This window comes from Lycorma delicatula, chromosome 8, assembly GCF_047948215.1.
Source record: "Lycorma delicatula isolate Av1 chromosome 8, ASM4794821v1, whole genome shotgun sequence".
Classification (NCBI taxonomy): domain Eukaryota; kingdom Metazoa; phylum Arthropoda; class Insecta; order Hemiptera; family Fulgoridae; genus Lycorma; species Lycorma delicatula.
In genome coordinates this window covers 73,023,633-73,041,783 of record NC_134462.1, presented here as the reverse complement: position 1 = coordinate 73,041,783, position 18,151 = coordinate 73,023,633, and the positions used below count along the sequence as shown (strand labels likewise).

The window sequence follows — 18,151 nt, the reverse complement described above, 5'->3', positions numbered from 1 at the left end:
AATTTCAGGTCGGCGTGAAGAATTCGTCGTACACTTCGATCAGAAATAGCTAGCGCAGCAGCATGTCTCGCTGCTGAACGTCGTGGAGACGGCGTAACAGCTAACCTTACAGCGTTAATGTTTTCAGGCGTTCTCACAATCCGTTTTCGTCCTGTTAGTTTCATTTTTAAAGCAGACGATGTGTTCCTAAAATTCTTCATCCACATCAATATCATATTCCTACTAGGAACAGATGCGTGTCGATTTAAATTGAAATGTCTGCGAAATAAACGCTGTGTTACAATAACCGAGTCATTATTTTTAAAATAGACTTCAATCACAAACGCTCGTTGTTCAACCGACCACGACATACTGGCTACTGAAATAGCATGAATAGACCCGTCGATGTACAACACTCCCGCCTTCTCATTGACAGTGGTGCCAACATAACAATTACTACAAAATTGTCAGATTTATATGCTGGATTTATATTTTACCAAATAATGCAAGTATAAAAATCATACTTCTAATTTACCATTTAAGATTAACCGTTTGTGGCAGCGCTCAATTCCTCCACAATAAAACATGGCGTATGTAAAAAAGTAATATCTTTAAAATTATATTCAGTGCATTGTAACTATTATGGCCCATTTCTCTAGAGTGGATATGAGATTTTACAGAATTCTGCCATCAGAAATTGCATGGTTTTATTCTTATTTCATAATTATAATTTATTTACTCTCAATAGGTTTTTTCATTATTCAAGTAATTTATCCAAAAGTTTGGACGATATGTTCATATAAGTTTGCCTGTCTTTAAGTTTTCTTGGAACATACTCCTTTTAAGCTAAATCTTTGGCTTCTTAATAACTCGCATTTCCTTTTAGATCGTCTTTTTTATAATTTTTACCCTGTATTCTCTGTATATTTCACTGATCTTTCCAGTTCTGTTTTCATCAAGCCTTCTTTCATGTGTCCCAATTTAATATCTTTCATATTCTGAATTATTCTGATTAAGCTTTTATTCTTGTTCATTATTTCATAATATTATTTTTCACACATCTGTTTAATCTTCTCTAACCTCTTCCATGCTCACATTGTAAATGCCAGCAGCCTTTCTACTTCTTTGTTTAGATTTTTGTAAAGATTTTTACTTCCTTGTAGTACAAGGAAGTATTGCAATCGCGAAAAATTTTGGTTTTCAGATTTCAACGGAAATATCCGTTTTGACCTTCCCTGAATCCATTTTTACTACTTTCGGCGTGACGTCTGTACGTATGTATGTACATATGTATCTCACATAACTCAAAAACGATCAGCCGTAGGATTTAGGGCTGTTATCTAATTGTCCCCTTCCCTTTTGATCGCAATCAACTGAACCAAAAGGGTCCAAAAAAAGCCCAAAATAAAAACAAAATGGCTTTTGGACTTTTTGTTAACTGCACTAATAAGCCCTCATTGACAGCTTTTCAACTACATGTAAGTGATACTTATTTCATTGGTTCCAGAGTTATAACCCAATAGAATTTTAATTAATGAAATATTTGAATTTTATAAGGGGAAGGCACATCGGCCAGAACCCGACTTCATTTCCTTTTTTTAACTTCTTTTTTTAATTTAAATATATTATTGATTTATTAATAATTATTAACCTGTGATTGTAAAAAAAAAAAATATTATAATAAATAATAATTCAGTAACAAAAAAAAAAAAAAAAAAATGAAAAAATGTAATAAAAAACGTAAATATATTGAAAATATATATAATTTAATAGGCATACAAGGAAGTTATGTGGTGTTCAAATCAAGTTTTTTTACATTTCATAAAGTTTTATTTTCTTGTGAATTTTTTTTTGGGTAATATTGCTTTATTATTATTTTTTAATGTTTACTTCCCAAATATTAGTACTAAAATATTGTTTTAAAAACGTTTTTTAAACTTTAAAAGATTAAAACGACTTTAAAAAATAAACTGGGAATGAAATCATTTTTTTTCTATAATACTTCTTTAAATTTAAACTTATTGATATCTTGTACCAAATTAAATAATAACAAACATTAACTTTCCCTTCGTTCAGAGTACAAAATCAAAATTTAAAAAAGAAGTAAAAAATTAATTATTATTTTACTTTGTACTGGATTTTTTAAAATTTAATTTTAATTTAAAATGTGGGGTAAGCTTAAATAACATTAAATGTATTATGTACCGGTCAGGCATGGCATTTTCATACACGCTACAAATCAATCGTTTCATCCTCTGAAGCAATACCTAACGATGGTCCCGGAGGTTAAAAAAAAAATGCAGAAAAAAAACTCGTTCGAATACTACAAAAAATTATAAATTTAGCATCTTGAAAAAATAAGAAAAAATGTAGAGAAATGACGATACTACTAGATTTAAAGTATTTTGTTTTAAATTTTCCAATGAATTTTCTTATAATTTCGGATGAAAATACATTGAATATCAATGGATATCATTACGCTTCAAAAATCCAGTAATAAGTATCGAGAACGAAAAAAAAATATTTCCTTTGTCTACAGATAGATCTTGTAATTTTTCGTAAAAAAAATTTTCTATTTAAGTTATTTTGAAAAAAAAATACAAGCCTTTCAGAGGAATCCCTTTTACAAAATCAAAATAAAATCGTAATGTGTGCGTTTAGTAAAAATTAAGGGTTAAATAAGCACATAAAAAAGGTCAAATTGAGAACCTTCTTTTTTACTTCGTTTAAAAAACAATTTCTTCTAATTAAGCTTCAATTTTTAGATAGTTTTGTTAAAGTTTGTTGATAGTATCTGGATTGATAGATATATGCATCATTTATTTTTCGTTTTTATTATAAATAAAAATATATATATAAATTATATGATAAATAAAGTGATATTTTAAGTAACTTTATTAGATTGAAAGTTTATGTTTTAAGATGACTACCGTAAAATTTAAAAATTTCTGTTGAAATTTAATGTCTTTCATATCCAAGAAAGCCTGCAGTTATCAAAATGAATTTCTGATTAAAAAAAAAAAACTAAGGGATTTCAATAAACAATATACTCGTATGTACCTGCCAAAGTACATCTTTATTATTTACCCTTGATAAACTAAATATAGGCCTAAAATAATCAATATAGATTAGATTATTTTGGCAGAACTTTTATATAGATCTTTTATAAAGCTTATTTATTAATTGCCAACCTTGCAAAATGAATTTAATTATTTTTATTTGAATAATATTTATAAAAAATTTCAAGGTGAGTTTATTTTATTTCATTTAATTAGATTGCTTTAATTAAATGCTAATATTATATCTAGCTATAACCTCAAAAAGAGAAGGAATTGAAATAATTATTTAAAAGTGGTTCTAATAAGAACAAATTAGGTAATTAAGAAAATTATTTTATTAACAATGGAATAATTTTTTTTTTTTTTAGGCAAAGAACAGCCAGTTAACCTTGCTATATAATACGCTTATTGTGAGGAATGGGACACAAAATCTAAAATAAAAACTTTAACCATACAGAATGAGTGTTCGATAATTAAATGAATGAAATGGGTTTTACTAATACAAGAAACAGAAATCAATCCTTAAATATTTCAATAAGATGTATTTTTTTTTTTTTTTACATTTTCCTTATTCGATTTGGTCAAATCTATCTTGACACAACGATCACAGAGGTAAAGTTTTGTACCGGTACAATTTTTCAATCGATAGAGTCACGTAACAATCTATGATTTCGCAGTGCCATAGAAGCTGTGACGAACACTACTCTTAATTACATATTTATGTAAATCTGTAATTAAGATCAAACAGGTTCTTCTGTTTTTTTAAGAAGAAAAAATTGTCCACGGGTAATTTTTTTACCATTATAATAAAAGTGTTAAATTTATAAGGTATGCAATTGAGAATCCTATTAAACCTTAACAAACGCAGTTTCTTAGGCACACTCGCTGTTACCGATAATAATATTATATTTCAGATAATTCCTTACAAGAGACTTAAAAAATAACATCTATGCATCGATGTTACGAAAATGTATTGTAATCCTCATAATTAAACCTAGATCTCCAAGGATTTCTCTGTTAATATATTTTATGAAATCGAAAAAATACAGCTTAGAATCCAACATAACAAGTTTTTAATTGTTACTAAATAGATGTTATGCGAAGTAACTGTTATACTTAAAAAGCGAAACATTAGTTTTTCCGAGAATACGTTACGGTTTATTATTGAGAGAAAATTATAACATAATTTGATACTAATTTACAATACTAGAATTAACAATAAATAAAAACGATTAATATTTCATCGAGTTGAACGTAAAGTGGAGGACATGAAAACAGACGCATAAGTACATCAATTTTCTGCCATAACTCGGCTATTTTTTAACAGAATTTCAAAAATAAAATATTATTTTGTTCAAAATAAAAGCTATTGTATTTTACCAAAACATAAATTTTGATAAAACTAATATTTATGGAGATATGACGGATTGAAAAATAAACATGGCCGCCATTTTGTAATTTGCGAAGATATTTTTTAAGTCCTTATTTTTTTGCTAATTTTAAAACTTCATTACCAAGAGGCTTACCAAATATTAATGGGATTCGTCTCTCCAAACTTGAGATATAAATTATTATATAAAATGGCGGACAGGAGAACGAAGGAGAAATTGCAATTTTTTCTAAGGATATTTTTTGTTTGGTTTTACAACTAGAATCCGAAAAAGTATAGCCAGCCCATCATCTTAGAAACATTCTATATAAATATTAGATGTTTATATATGATAAAGTAAATTTAAAATTAAGAGAAATTTCTTAGATGGTTGAAAGATTCTTCTATTATTCTGCGTACATAAAATTTTATCTTATTTTATTTAGATTGGGGGGCGGAACAGTTTCGGGGTACATTACGAGTGATATTGACTACATTGGAATTTATATTGCTGCTTTCTAGTTGAACTGAAGAAAAACGTTTTTCTTTTAAATCTAAAAGAATTTTATATAAATTTTTTCGGTATTGTTTGACAAATGAATTTTTTTAATTATAATTTTTTTACTTTCCTGGTTTCTTAATTCTAGAGGTATGGTAAAAGAAGGAAAGTAAGATAATTAGTCAAAAAATCGGGTATGGGTTTTTTCATTTCTCGACGTTTCATGATGCAGGCACCCCCCAAAAAAATCTGATATGGACACCTTGTGCGCCGCCTATTAAATTACATATACATATTTTTAAAAGTACATATTTTAAAATTTCTTAAAAATTTATTTCACTAATTACTTCTGATATTTTTTCATATATTTTTTTTTATTGTTATTATATAATTAAATTTTTTACAATCAGAGGTTAATAATTATTGATAAATCAATATATTTAAATTTAAAAAAAGTTAAAAAAAAGGAAACGAAGTCGGATTCAAATCGATGTGCCTTCTTGTAAAATCCAAATATTTCATTAATTAAAATTCTATTGGTCTATAACTCTGGAACCAATGAAATAAGTACCACTTATGATATATCGTTGAAAAGCTCTTAATGGGGGCTTATTACTGCAGTTAAGAAAAAGTCAAAAATCCAAAAAGAATTTGGATTTTGGACTTTTTGGACACTTTTGGTTCAGTCAATTGCAATCAAAATGAGAGGTGCACAAGTACATATTACTGATATTCTAAATCCAAAATTTCAACATTCTACAGCTAATCGTTTTTGAGTTATTCGAGATATGTACGTACGTACAGACGTCATGCCGAAACTAGTCAAAATGGATTCAGGGATGGTTAAAATAAATATTTCCGTTGAAATCTGAAAACCTTCATTTTTTGCGATTACAATACTTCCTTTAGTTCGTACAAGGAAGTAAAAATAATAATAATAAATGTTCTGCCCAAAGGCAGGTTTTCACATGGCCGCCCTCCATTCTGCTCGATTCTGTGCCATCCGTTTCATTTTACAGTAACTTCCTCTTTTTTATATTGTCTATGATTTTCATTCGTCTCCGACCTCTTGCCTGCCTTCCCGTTACAAGTCCTTCCAATGTCGTCACCAACAGGCATTCACGTATCAGCCAGTGTCCCAACCAACTGGATTTTCTTTTTTTTATTAATTCAATAATCGCCCTCTCTTCTCCTACTCTACGAAGCACCTCCTCCTCATTCCGAACTCTCTCCTTCCAGCTGATCTTTTCCATCCTCCTCCAAACTCACCTTTCAAAGGCCTCCAATCTTCTCTCCTCTCCCTTCTTAATAGTCCATGTCTCTACCCCTTAAAGAGCCACACTCCAAACAAAACATTTTGAAAGTTTTTTCCTTAGTCGCAGATCTAGTTTGTTACATAGTATTCTCTTTATTTGAAGTAAAAATAGGTGGCTGATATTCGTTCGTACGTATAAACTTTTTTTATGTATTTGAAACTTAATAGCATTTGATTGGATCAGCAAATTTTGATAAAATTTCGCGCAGAGTAATACACAGGCCAATTTGTTGGTAAAGTTTTGGGGTAAGTATCTTCACATGGTGAAGTAGATATTTTTTTGGAGTCAATTTTCTCAAGATTTTGTAAATATAGCCGCAATTTATATTACACTCAGTTCATGAGTACATCTCATCATCTAAAAAAAATTGTCTCCAAATTCTCCCGTTCCCCAAAAACCGAAAAAATTGTCTTTTTTTATGGCATATCTTTTATTCAAATTTTTCAGTTGTCTTCCTAAGCAAAGTACAAGTGACCCAAAAATACACTTTAGAAGCTATGTTGGGGGTGGGGGAGCCGATGAAAGACTTCGACTCATCATGTATCATTATTTTTCTACTATATAAGAATAAATAAATAATGCTAGGAAAGTATAACAACTTTGTTGTCAAATTTTCCATTTTCTAATTTCTTTATAATTACTGATGATGGTTGTTTAACATTAGAAATGTATTGTTTTCTTTTTGTATTAAATAACATAAAATGAATATTCTATCAGTTCTTTTGCCTGAATAATCATTAAACACATATAAATTACTTTGTATTTATTATCTGAACTACTTTGAAACGCCAAATAAATTATTATTTGAAACTTGACGTAGATTAATCTACTATTCAGATATTCTAAAAATATGTATATCATTAGCAAAATATATACCTTAATTAGGAATAAAATTAAAAGGTAAAAAAGAAATTAATTGCTTGGCTACGCTGATAATTAATTAACGTTAGCAGGAATGTATTTGGAACTTTGTGTAATAGTAATACATCTTTTAAAAGCTCTTATGTTGAAATTTTGGCTTCGTTTCAAATCGCATCAATCCGATAAAATTGCATTAATCAGTGACGAATTAACCGTTACAATAAATTATTCTAAATAATATTAATTGTTCATGAAAATTTGATGTGGTTGATTAAAAAAAAAAAGAAAGTATAATTAGCTTAATTACTACTTACTTGGTAGGTTTCCGAATTAATAAAAGAAAAAAAATATTTCTATAATACATTTTAAAAAACTTATCTTTTTTACAAAGGGATTTACCGCATTCTACAGAGCAAGTGCCAAATTCTCAGGATATTATCTTAATGAGAGATCTTATCTATTTATATTATCAATTCGCTTATGAAATTTAGTAAGAGATTTACTCATGTTATATTAATTTCGGAAGTTAAAAAATATGGACGAATTTAATGGTTTTTAATTTTTATCCCTTCTCATAATCTATGAATTTCATCCGGATTTCAGTTCCTACGGTGAAATGAGGTCTTACTGGAATTTTTAAGGCGTTATATAAGGGGTTAATTTGATGATTTCTTATCGCGGAGAACTATACAAGATTTTTTTATTATTAAAGATATTTTTTTTATCGACTTTTCAAAGAAAAGTTTGGTATTACTTTCTGTCGCATGGGGGAAGTGAAAACGAATTTTCTTTACAATTTGAACTATGAGGAATAAGAAAATACTATTCATTTAAATTTTGGTTTCCTTATATATTTATTTATTTAAAGATCTATGTATAAAATTTTGTGAGCTAAAACTCTTCAAAACTACTTGATCAATTTTGTTGAAATATTGTTATGCAGTAGTATTCTATCTGAACTTATGGATGTGAAAATTTGATGAAGATTCGCTGAGTTGAACTTTTTTTTTCTGCGGTATCTAGTGTTAGTAATTATGTTCGGTATAATCAGGTAGTGTAACCTCTTTTTTGGATCAATGATGACTGGGTATGTGTTTGAACGGGGCAAAAGGAGACAAAATAAAATAACGAAAAATTGGTCTTGCGCAAAATTGTGCGAGCTTTTTTCTATATTTTTCTTCATTACTTAAAGGGTTATAAAAATTTAAGTAACATTGGCACCTATATTATATTCCGGACCCAAAAAAGAGCAATTTTTTCACTACTTTCATAAAAATTATAATTTATTTTTTCATTATTTTTAAACAATGCTCTTTTAAGAGATCACTAAGTTTTCCCCACAGAATAAGGAAGCTCCTAAAATTAATAAAAAATTTTTTTTTCAGAATTTGGGAATTTTAATGCTTAAATCTTATTTTGATAATCAAGACACGACCGGCGGAGCGGGGAATTATACAACTAATAAATAGCTTAGCTTTTATACTAATGATGGAGTGTTATTGACAAATTTATCTATATATTTTTTCCAAAATAATTTATAAAACAAAGTTTACATAATGATATCTTGAAATAGCTTCTTTGTTAAAAATACGTTTTCTAACCAGGTATATCTATTATCAATTATATTTCACATTACTTTGAATTTTTTTACGGAAAACATTGTTCGTTTATTTACTTATATATTAAAGAGAAATTAAATTTTCAATAAATAACAACCGATATCTCGTTTATAGAAATATCACGCTTTTTATAGACCGATCGAAATAACTCATTTAGAGGGAAAAAAAGTTTTTACCTGGACTTTTATTAGTGGAAATGGTAAATAGGTTTATAATAAACGTAAAACGCTTTTTATAAACTTATAATAAACAAAATAAATGCGTGGGCGGGGGGTGGTAGAGTTTTGATTTGGGGGGTTGAAAAGGGATGAAAAATGGTATTATTGCGATTTCCGGCGAAGGTTGACGTCAAACAAATTTGTGGTTATTTAAGATGACAGAAGGTATACTTTCACCAAGTTTCGTTAAAATTAAATTATTTTTGCGGAATTTAAAAATAAAAAAATAAAATATTTTTCGTATTTTTCTCGGAAATTTTGAGGTTATTTTAAAAAGTGACCTCTACAAAAGTTGTAGATTTTTGCATTATCTACAACTTTTGTATTTGAAATTTTTTTTTTAAACCCCCAACCACTCAAATCACCGCTCCACCATCTCCGTTCACGCATTTATTTTTTTACGTTTATTATAAGCCCCTTAACCATTTCCACTTATAAAAGTCCAGGTAATAATTTTTTTTTCTGTAAGTGGAATTTGGTTGGACTATGAATGATATTCTAAAATAAAATTTCTTACGTTAAATTTCATTCTTGGGAATTATATAGTTACATTGTATAGAACGTGATTTTATCAGCAGTAAAGATATTATCACTAGAAAACTTACGTTGTAAAATAGGGCACCCTTACCACTTGGCCAATGATATTTTCTATACAGTTTAATATAGGTAAGTATGGTAGTAAATAAAACAATTTTAAAATCGATTCAGAACTAAAGTTTTAAACGAACAAAACGGTAAAATCATATAATTTCCTATTTAGATATAAATAATTATGTAATTCTCAAGTATTACGGTTATTGTTATTTTAGTTCAACAGTAAACTACTATCCCATTTTTTTATTTTTACTAGTTCTTATGTACAAATAAATTAAAATTTATTCGATGTAAAATATTTCATCTTTATAACTTATAAAAATGATGTACTCGATCTTTTAATATTTAAACAGATAAAGCATCGATGCTGCTTAAAGTTTTACATAATAATGATATTTTACTGGATTTTGTTTTGAGGTTTTTTTTTACATAAGGATACGTTTCTTCGTTACGAAATTTTAATATAACTATATGTTTCATGTAAATGGAAACCTTTTCTACGTTTTCATACGTATGAAAACTTCTGGCGGTCAAAATTAGATTAAAAAAAAAAATTTAGACTAAAAGTTCGAAAAAATTTATAATCTTTAGTTTTCCTCATTCATGAAACGTAAAAAAATAAATTCGTGAGCGATGGTGATGAAGGATTAATTTAGGGGGTTGAAAAATGGTATTATTGCGATTTCCGACGAAAGTTGACGTCAAAAAAATTAAAATTCAAGCTTTCACGTAAAGGTCAAAACCCCAACTTTAGGTTTAAAAAGAAAATATTTATTTAAAATTTATTCCAAATTTTTACAAGATTAACACTTTGTTCTGTTACCATTGTCTGATTAATTTAGAGATAAGTAAGAATGGCAATGTATAATTTTTAAGTTAATAGAGGGTTCCACTGTCACCATATGTTTAAAGTATTTTTTAGTCTCTCTTCTAATGATAAAATATTTCCATTGTAAATTTTCAGTAAAATAAAATTAATGGTTCTAAAATTAAACTGCAACATATATTTAAATACAATAAATTATTTCATAAAATGATATTAACGCCTGAATAAGGACGAGGTGGTAGCGCTTCGCCTTTCATTGGAAGTTTCCCGTTCGAATCCCAATCAGGCATGGTATTTTTTCATTTTTTTTACGAAATTACATCTCCATATCCCATGCACAAGCTTCAAATATATGTGATGAAATCAGGTAAAAAAATTAAAAAAATAAAAACGTAAAATAATCACTCGTAATGTTTTGTTGTATAATATTACATTATTTTTCATATATTTATTTTCTTCGTTTTTCTATTGCATTTTTTAAAATTATTATTTGAAATCGACTAATCTTTTTTTTCATGTGTTTGTTATTCAGTTTATTTTGTTACATACTGTTTATATTGTTTTTTGTTATATATTACAGTACAGCCCCGCTATAACATGGCTCGGTATACCGCAGATACAGATACAACGCGGATTATAACCTGTCCCCCAAAAAATATCTGAATATCTGAAAAAATAAAATAGGATAAAGAAATGCTAGTCACCCTACCAGTGTATTCGATATTGATGTAAAACCCACCATAAATCCTTTAAAATTGTCAACAATACGCTTCTAATAAAAACATCAGTCAATTAGTCACGACCAATTTTAAAGCCTTGGAATTCCCAAAAACATGATTCAATAAAACTAAACAATGATTTTAATATAGTAATAGGAGAAATTTTTATGATATACTGCATATGACTCATTTCTTGTAACAGCGATAAGACCATCAACGTGCTGCCTGTACAAGGCACAGTATACGGTATCTGAATATTATTACGTATTGTGATTTATTCCGAGCTGCTTTTATTGTGTTTATCAGTATCGTTAAGTTTTATTACATCGGTTAATTTATTCGATTTTGTAGTATTTATTTTCGTTCGTATTTGCCTATCATGTCGTCTAAACGAAAAACGTATTTTGTAAAGGAAAATTAGAAATTATTGAAAAGGTTAAGGCAGGTCGTTCGAAAGCCAGTTTATCCTGGGAATTCGGTGTGCCTGAAAGTACTATACGTGGTTGGGTAAAAGAAAAAGATAAACTGTGTTTATCTTCTGTGATTCGGTTATTCTGTGATCAACTGTGATTCGGTTGATGAAACAGTCGAACTTGATTGCAAAAATGTTAGACTCCGTGATGTTAATGTAGATGAGTGTATGTACCTTTGGTTTTTGCAAAAACGGAGTGAAGGAGGACCAATACTCAAGCTCAGACACTAAATTTTATGAACAAATTAACAATGGAGAAATATTCGGTGCTTCTACTGGTTGGTTATTGCGATGGAAAGTCCGTCATGGTATAGGTCCGTCATGATAAATATCGAAGGAGTATCTTGTTCAGTAGGTGCGACGTCAGCCGAACATTTTTCAGAAACAATGTTACAATCAGTTATAGAAGAAAATAACTTCAGTGACGAAAACAGTTTTATAATTGTGATGAAACTGCATTATATTATAAACTATTGCCAACAAAAACATTAGCTACAAAGCGTGAACCAAATAACTCTAGTATGAAAATGAACAAAGAAAGGGTAACTTTTATTTTGTGTGCCAATAATTCAGGAAATCATAAATTGAAACCTATGCTCACTGGCAAGAATGCCAGCCCACGTAGCTTCAAACACGTTAATATGAATCCATTAGCGGTTATTTTTAAAAATAGTAAAAATGCTTGGATTTTTTTATAATGTGGTTTAACGACGAATTTGTGCCTTGTGTTAAAAATTATTTTACGAGTTCGAAAATCGGAAGAAAAAGCTTCTTGTCAATTTCCCTGCTCATCCGCCGCCTACTGACTTTCTGAAATCTAAAGATGGGAAAGTAATCGGAATGTTTTTACCCAAGAGCACCACATCTTTGATCCAACCATTAGATCGATGAGTGATTCGAGCATTTAAAGCTTATTACTGACGAGAGCTACTAACCGCTATCGTTAACTCAGAATTACAAGTAACAGAATTTCTTAAAACTGTGTCATTAAAAAATGTTGTATACAGCGCTGGAACAGCATGAAACAATGTAAATTCTATTACAATTAAAAATTATTGGTCGGTATTGTCACAGAGTAATACATAAGACATTGAAACAGGAATTGTTCATATTTTTACTGACGAACGCGCACTGGAATTCAACCGAGCAAGAATTGTCTGTAAGAGATCTCAATGAGTAGGTTCAAGAAGATAATCAAACATCCATTGGCCATTATATGACCTACGAAGAAATTGTAAACTTCCACCTACAATCTAACGATAATTTGTCGGAGGAGGAAGAGGAAAGTTTTGCAGAGGTCGCTGTTATGGAGAGGTCTATACCTTCAATAAAAGACGTTCTGGAAAATATAAATAGTGTAATAACATGGATGGAGCAACAAAGTGATGGTGATGATCGTCATTTATTGCATTTACAAAATGTAAAGTCAACTATTATAAAGAAGAAACATACAACCGCGAAACAAAAAAATAATAACTTCTTATTTTAAAAAATAATATATATTCAAAGAAAAAATATCGTATCTTCCGTACTTTAGTTTATATGTAAGACACATTATACTGCATTGGCATTTTCTATTAAACTATTATTGCTTGATTTTTTACCTATTTTTTAACTGATCTCTTTGTGATTTAAAATTTACTTCTCGAAATAACGCGGTTAACCTATTAACGCGGGTGTCACGTAAGTCACGCAATAACCGCGTTATAGCGGGGTAACACCTATTTATATTTTATGATTTTTATGTGATTCTATTTTTTTTTTTTGTGTAGAAGTTTTATTCCTAACAGTCTTTAGGAATTAATTTTGATGGAATATACCGAAAAATATTGGTGGATTTTCCTTATTAGAATAAAATCGTGTTTTACATTTTAAATAATAATTATTATTATCAATGATTTAAGACAATCTGAATAGAGATGCTCCTAAGATTGATTTGTAGATCTAAGGATTTATCTAATCCTTAAAGCCCTTCTTAAAGGAAATTTGTGAGTATGAATTTTCATCCAAGTTTAATAGAAAACTATGAACATATATTTAAAAACAAAAATAAAGCAAAAACGCTTTTATTTTTTTTTTGGGGTAAATTTTATAATAAATTATTCTCTGGGCGATATATTTTTACAATTTCAATCATTATATAATGTAAATTTTATTGAACAGTCGTTTTTTTTGTATCGAAAAATGTTTTGCGAGTTATATCTTTAGTACAAAAATAATAATTTGATTTTAGTTATTTCAAGCTGATCTCTATGGCAAAGAAGTAGTGTCTCTGTCTTTCATATGGAGGTTCTGGGTTTGAGTCCCCGTCAGGTATAGCATTTTTTCACACGCTACAAAAAACAATCCATTTAATTATCATCCATCGGCAGCTGTTATAGATTTCAACTCGGATGAAACGGAATAGAGAAGTTAATAAAATTGAGCTTTATTTCCTTCAAATCAATTCATTGTTCTGTGGTAACAGATTATAGATATTTAATTTTCAAGAAAAAGTTTTTCAAAAAGTATTTTACTGCGTGTTTTTCTTTATCTTGTTTGGCAATGATAAAACGAATTCGCTTAGGGAAAACAAATAATTCAGACGATTTATTATTATAAGAGAAGGATATTGTCAATCCATTGTATTCCACTAAATTGCATCAGTAAAATACCTTATTATTAAAATATATGCTATTATCATTAAATGTTATGTATCAGTTATGGTTTTATTTCTGTACTAGTTGAATCTTACTTAATATTATAACAAATTTTTATCAAGTTAGTAACTGTAAAAAATATATAATTAAATTAAAGATTTATTGTTTAATATATATTTTTTTAAAAATGGTTTTATTTTTTTATTTTTTTTTTAAATTTATAGTCGCATCAAAACATAAAGTCATTAGCAACTGGAGTATAATGTAAATGTACCGATAAACGTGTAGTCTTGAACAGACTCAGGCCGACCATTCCTGAGACTTGTGGTTAATAAAACCCCAACCACCATAGAACACCGGTATCCACGATTTAGTATTCAAATGTGAATAAAAGCAACTACGTTTATTAGGATTTAAACTTTAGAACTTTCGATTTCAGCTAATTTACGATGACGAGTTTAACCACTAGACCAACCCGGTGGGTTACTGTTAAAATTAATGCGGTGAAGTTAACTAATTATTTTTCTAATTTTTATGCAAGTAATTAAGTGAATATCTTAAATGACTAAATGTATTAAAAATTGATTTATGTAGGTGCTAATATGATATTCAAATGTGTCATATAGATATTAATTTTTTTAATTATGAGTTTTTCGTCCTGTGTAATTAATAATTTCTAATATACAATTTAATCATTCTGTAGCATCATAAATGATTTAGGGGAGAGTAGTACACTACAAAATGAAAGAATATAAAATCATTTAATAAAAGTAAAACCAAATAAAGCCAAAATAAAAACAATAAACCCATATCAAATACTAAATCCCTAGGTAGCCAGCCGAATTTTTACAATATTATAGGTACCGTTTATATAGGAGCCGACTTAAGGCTGTTGTCATTTATTCACAATACAGTCTAATTACTAATAATAAATTATTAATAATTAGAGGTAAATTATTTAAACTTTTTAGCAATTAATCCATTTTAATTTTTTTTGCATTAAAATTTTGTATTATTTAAAATAAATATTCTGATAAGTACGATAAAATTTATTTTTTAGTTACTTATTTTTAAGTCTCATACTACAAAGATCATCATTAGAGACTTTTGATGTAAAGAGGCAAGCATTCTTTTTCCTATAACACCACGAAGTTACAATAAAATAAAAATAAAAAAAACAAATCATGCACACATCATTAATATGTCCTCTTTCTCACCTCTAAAATGTTCATAGAGGTATAATATAAATTATTGGACATTATTCATTCATATTGTTGTACATTATCCAGATTTGTGCTTTACTAATGAATTACATCATAAATTTTAGGGTGAATTTTATAAAATTCAATTTTTTTTAATAAGGAAAATTTATTATTTTCAAAAATTTAAATTGTAAATTCTTTTTCCATCTAAATTCAAATAAATATTAATGTATTTTTAATTTTTTTTTAAAGTATGCATAAAAAAATTGAGGACATGAAAAAAATTAAGTTATAATTTTAAAAATATACTGTTGTTTAATCTATTTATAAAAAATATATTTTTACATTGTTTTTTTTTTTTTTGAAAAAGTATATCAAGTTGTATGCCATTTTTTGCTTTTAATTTTACTATTTCTTCAGGTAACACAAAAATTATTTGATGGAATTGATTTCATTTTTTTTTTTTTTTTAATTGTTATACATTTCTGTTAAAAATATTTTTATTTATAAACGCATCAACAGATAAAGTTATTAGTGAATTTATCAGTGTAATGTAACTGTAATCTTTTGTTAAACGTGTAGTCTTGAACAAATTCAGGCCAATCATTCCTGAAACTGAAACCAAATCACCAAAGAAAACCGGTATCCACGATCTAGTGTTCAAATCTGTATAAAAGCAACTAAATTTTACTAGGATTTTAATCTGAGAATTCTTCTTAACTTAGAAATTAACTGATTTACAACGACGAGTTTACCACTAAACCAAGTTGGTGGAATTGGGAAGTAATAAATCACGTAAAAAAGTTTCTAAAATGCTACAAAGATTTCTATTTTGTTTATTTTAACATTTTTTTTAAATTTATGTTTTAAATTTTGGGGATATTTAAATAATATAAAATTTTAATATTTCATTTTTAATTTTTGTGTAAAACTAAAAATATTAATTATAATATTATTTATTGTCTTTTAATTATGTAATGTTCATTAATTTTATTTTTCTTTATATTATCGATGAGTAATAGTTTTAAAGTTATTCTGAAAAATGTTTTAAATGAAATTGAAAAATACGGAATTGTACGTAAATAATATACATTGGCAAACTGTGTAGAATGAAAATAAATTATCAGAAATCTATTTTAGTTGTTTTTTTAGCTTCAGAAGATTATAATATTTATAGGTCCTAATTTATAACTTTTATTTAAAATGGTTACGACACTTTTTAATCTTCAAATTTTATAATTACTTGTTTGTATTTTACTTGAAAATTACTTAATGCTTATTATTGTTTTAATTATGAAGATATTAATTAAAATATTATTAAAAATAAAAAATTTATTGCATGATTATGATAAATTGATACGATATCAATATTATTGGGTTACTTACAATTCAAGTTGTTGCTTGTAGTTCCTGGCACAAACGCTGTAATCCCAACTAAGTTATCGCACTACCGAACAACCTTTCCGTCTACTCTTTACCTAAAGGTACCGGTGGAGGGGATCTCCTCCATTGTTTTAATTTAAACACACCGCTTTATTTTTTACCCTTTCAGGTGCTATTTGCTGGCATACAAACATGGTAACCGTAACTGGCCAACAAAGAATTTTTATGTGAAGTCTACATTCGTTATCGATTAAAAATTATTGATCAGAATTTTTTTTTAATATTATATCATTCATCGTCTACTAATTTTCTGGAACAGATATGTCTAGTTTATATATATATATAGATTATGAATACATTTCTTCGTATCTGTTCTTATTATGCCAAATTATTTTATGTCAATTAATTCTTATATGTTAACTAGTTTTAAGTCTAGATAAAAATAATATTAAACAAAATTTCAAATCTCTTAAAAACGGTTTATGAAATTTTAATTTTTTTTTTTTTAGAATACTATTTATTGATGTTTTTTTAGGCAGTGGCCAATAATTTTTTTGCAGAAATACAGAGCAATATCTGTAGATCGGACATTCAATCTGTCATATTTAGTAATACGATCTTTTTCTATATTCTCACCTTAGCTCTGACATATTAGAGCATACCCCACGTTTGCACAATCATTCATTTATTTCTGTATCTTGAAAACGGGTACTTGTTTAAGTAAACGCATTAAATAATGGAAATTGATGTGGCCATTACACCCACAGTTTTCCTAAAAATGGAGATTATTATATAAACAGGTTGAATAAAATATGTTATACAAGATTTTTACCAGGGTAAAATGATTTTCCAGAGCCAAATTCTTGAAATTCTATCAAAATTTTCACAGGATCAATAAGACCCAACAAACTCAGTGTTTAGTTTTAAAAAAATACAGTCATGACTCGCAGGATAAAACAAAAAAGATATAATATTTATTTAGGATAAGTTTTGTTGCTATTATTCTAGAAAAGTTACGAAGAAACAATGGTAGATTTTTCAACTGTAGAAAGTATTGTGTGCTGTGATGAAGTTCGTTCAGTCTTATGCATATCCCTTAAATGGGCTATAAAATGGGGTATAGAAGCAGAAAAACGTTTTTTCATTAAAAGATTAATCGCAGAAAAAATTTCTCAGGGTATAATTCATTGTAAAAATTAACATTGTTTTCCTTTAAAAAAAATTAGGAAAGGATGTCTTTCAACGAAAGCTATTATAACTTTTCTTGTAAAACTTTCGTACATAAAAATATGATTTTAGTTTAGCTAAAAAAAATGATTTTAGTTAAAAAAAAATTTATTATCGACATTTAATAATAAATTTTATTATTAAAATTGCAATCTGTTAACTATCAACA

At 27.8% G+C, this 18,151-nt stretch overlaps 1 protein-coding gene across 4 annotated transcripts in view; it reads right to left on the bottom strand.

The window, feature by feature from the left end:
- LOC142329348 (uncharacterized) overlaps positions 1 to 16,915 on the bottom strand; it is a 60,102-nt gene extending 43,187 nt beyond the window's left edge. For all 4 annotated transcript variants that reach the window (XR_012757475.1, XR_012757476.1, XM_075373845.1 and 1 more), the window contains exon 1: positions 16,759 to 16,915. The gene's annotated coding sequence lies outside the window, so the exon portion shown is untranslated. The remainder of the gene's footprint in view (positions 1 to 16,758) is intronic.
- Between the last annotated feature and the right edge of the window lie 1,236 nt (positions 16,916 to 18,151).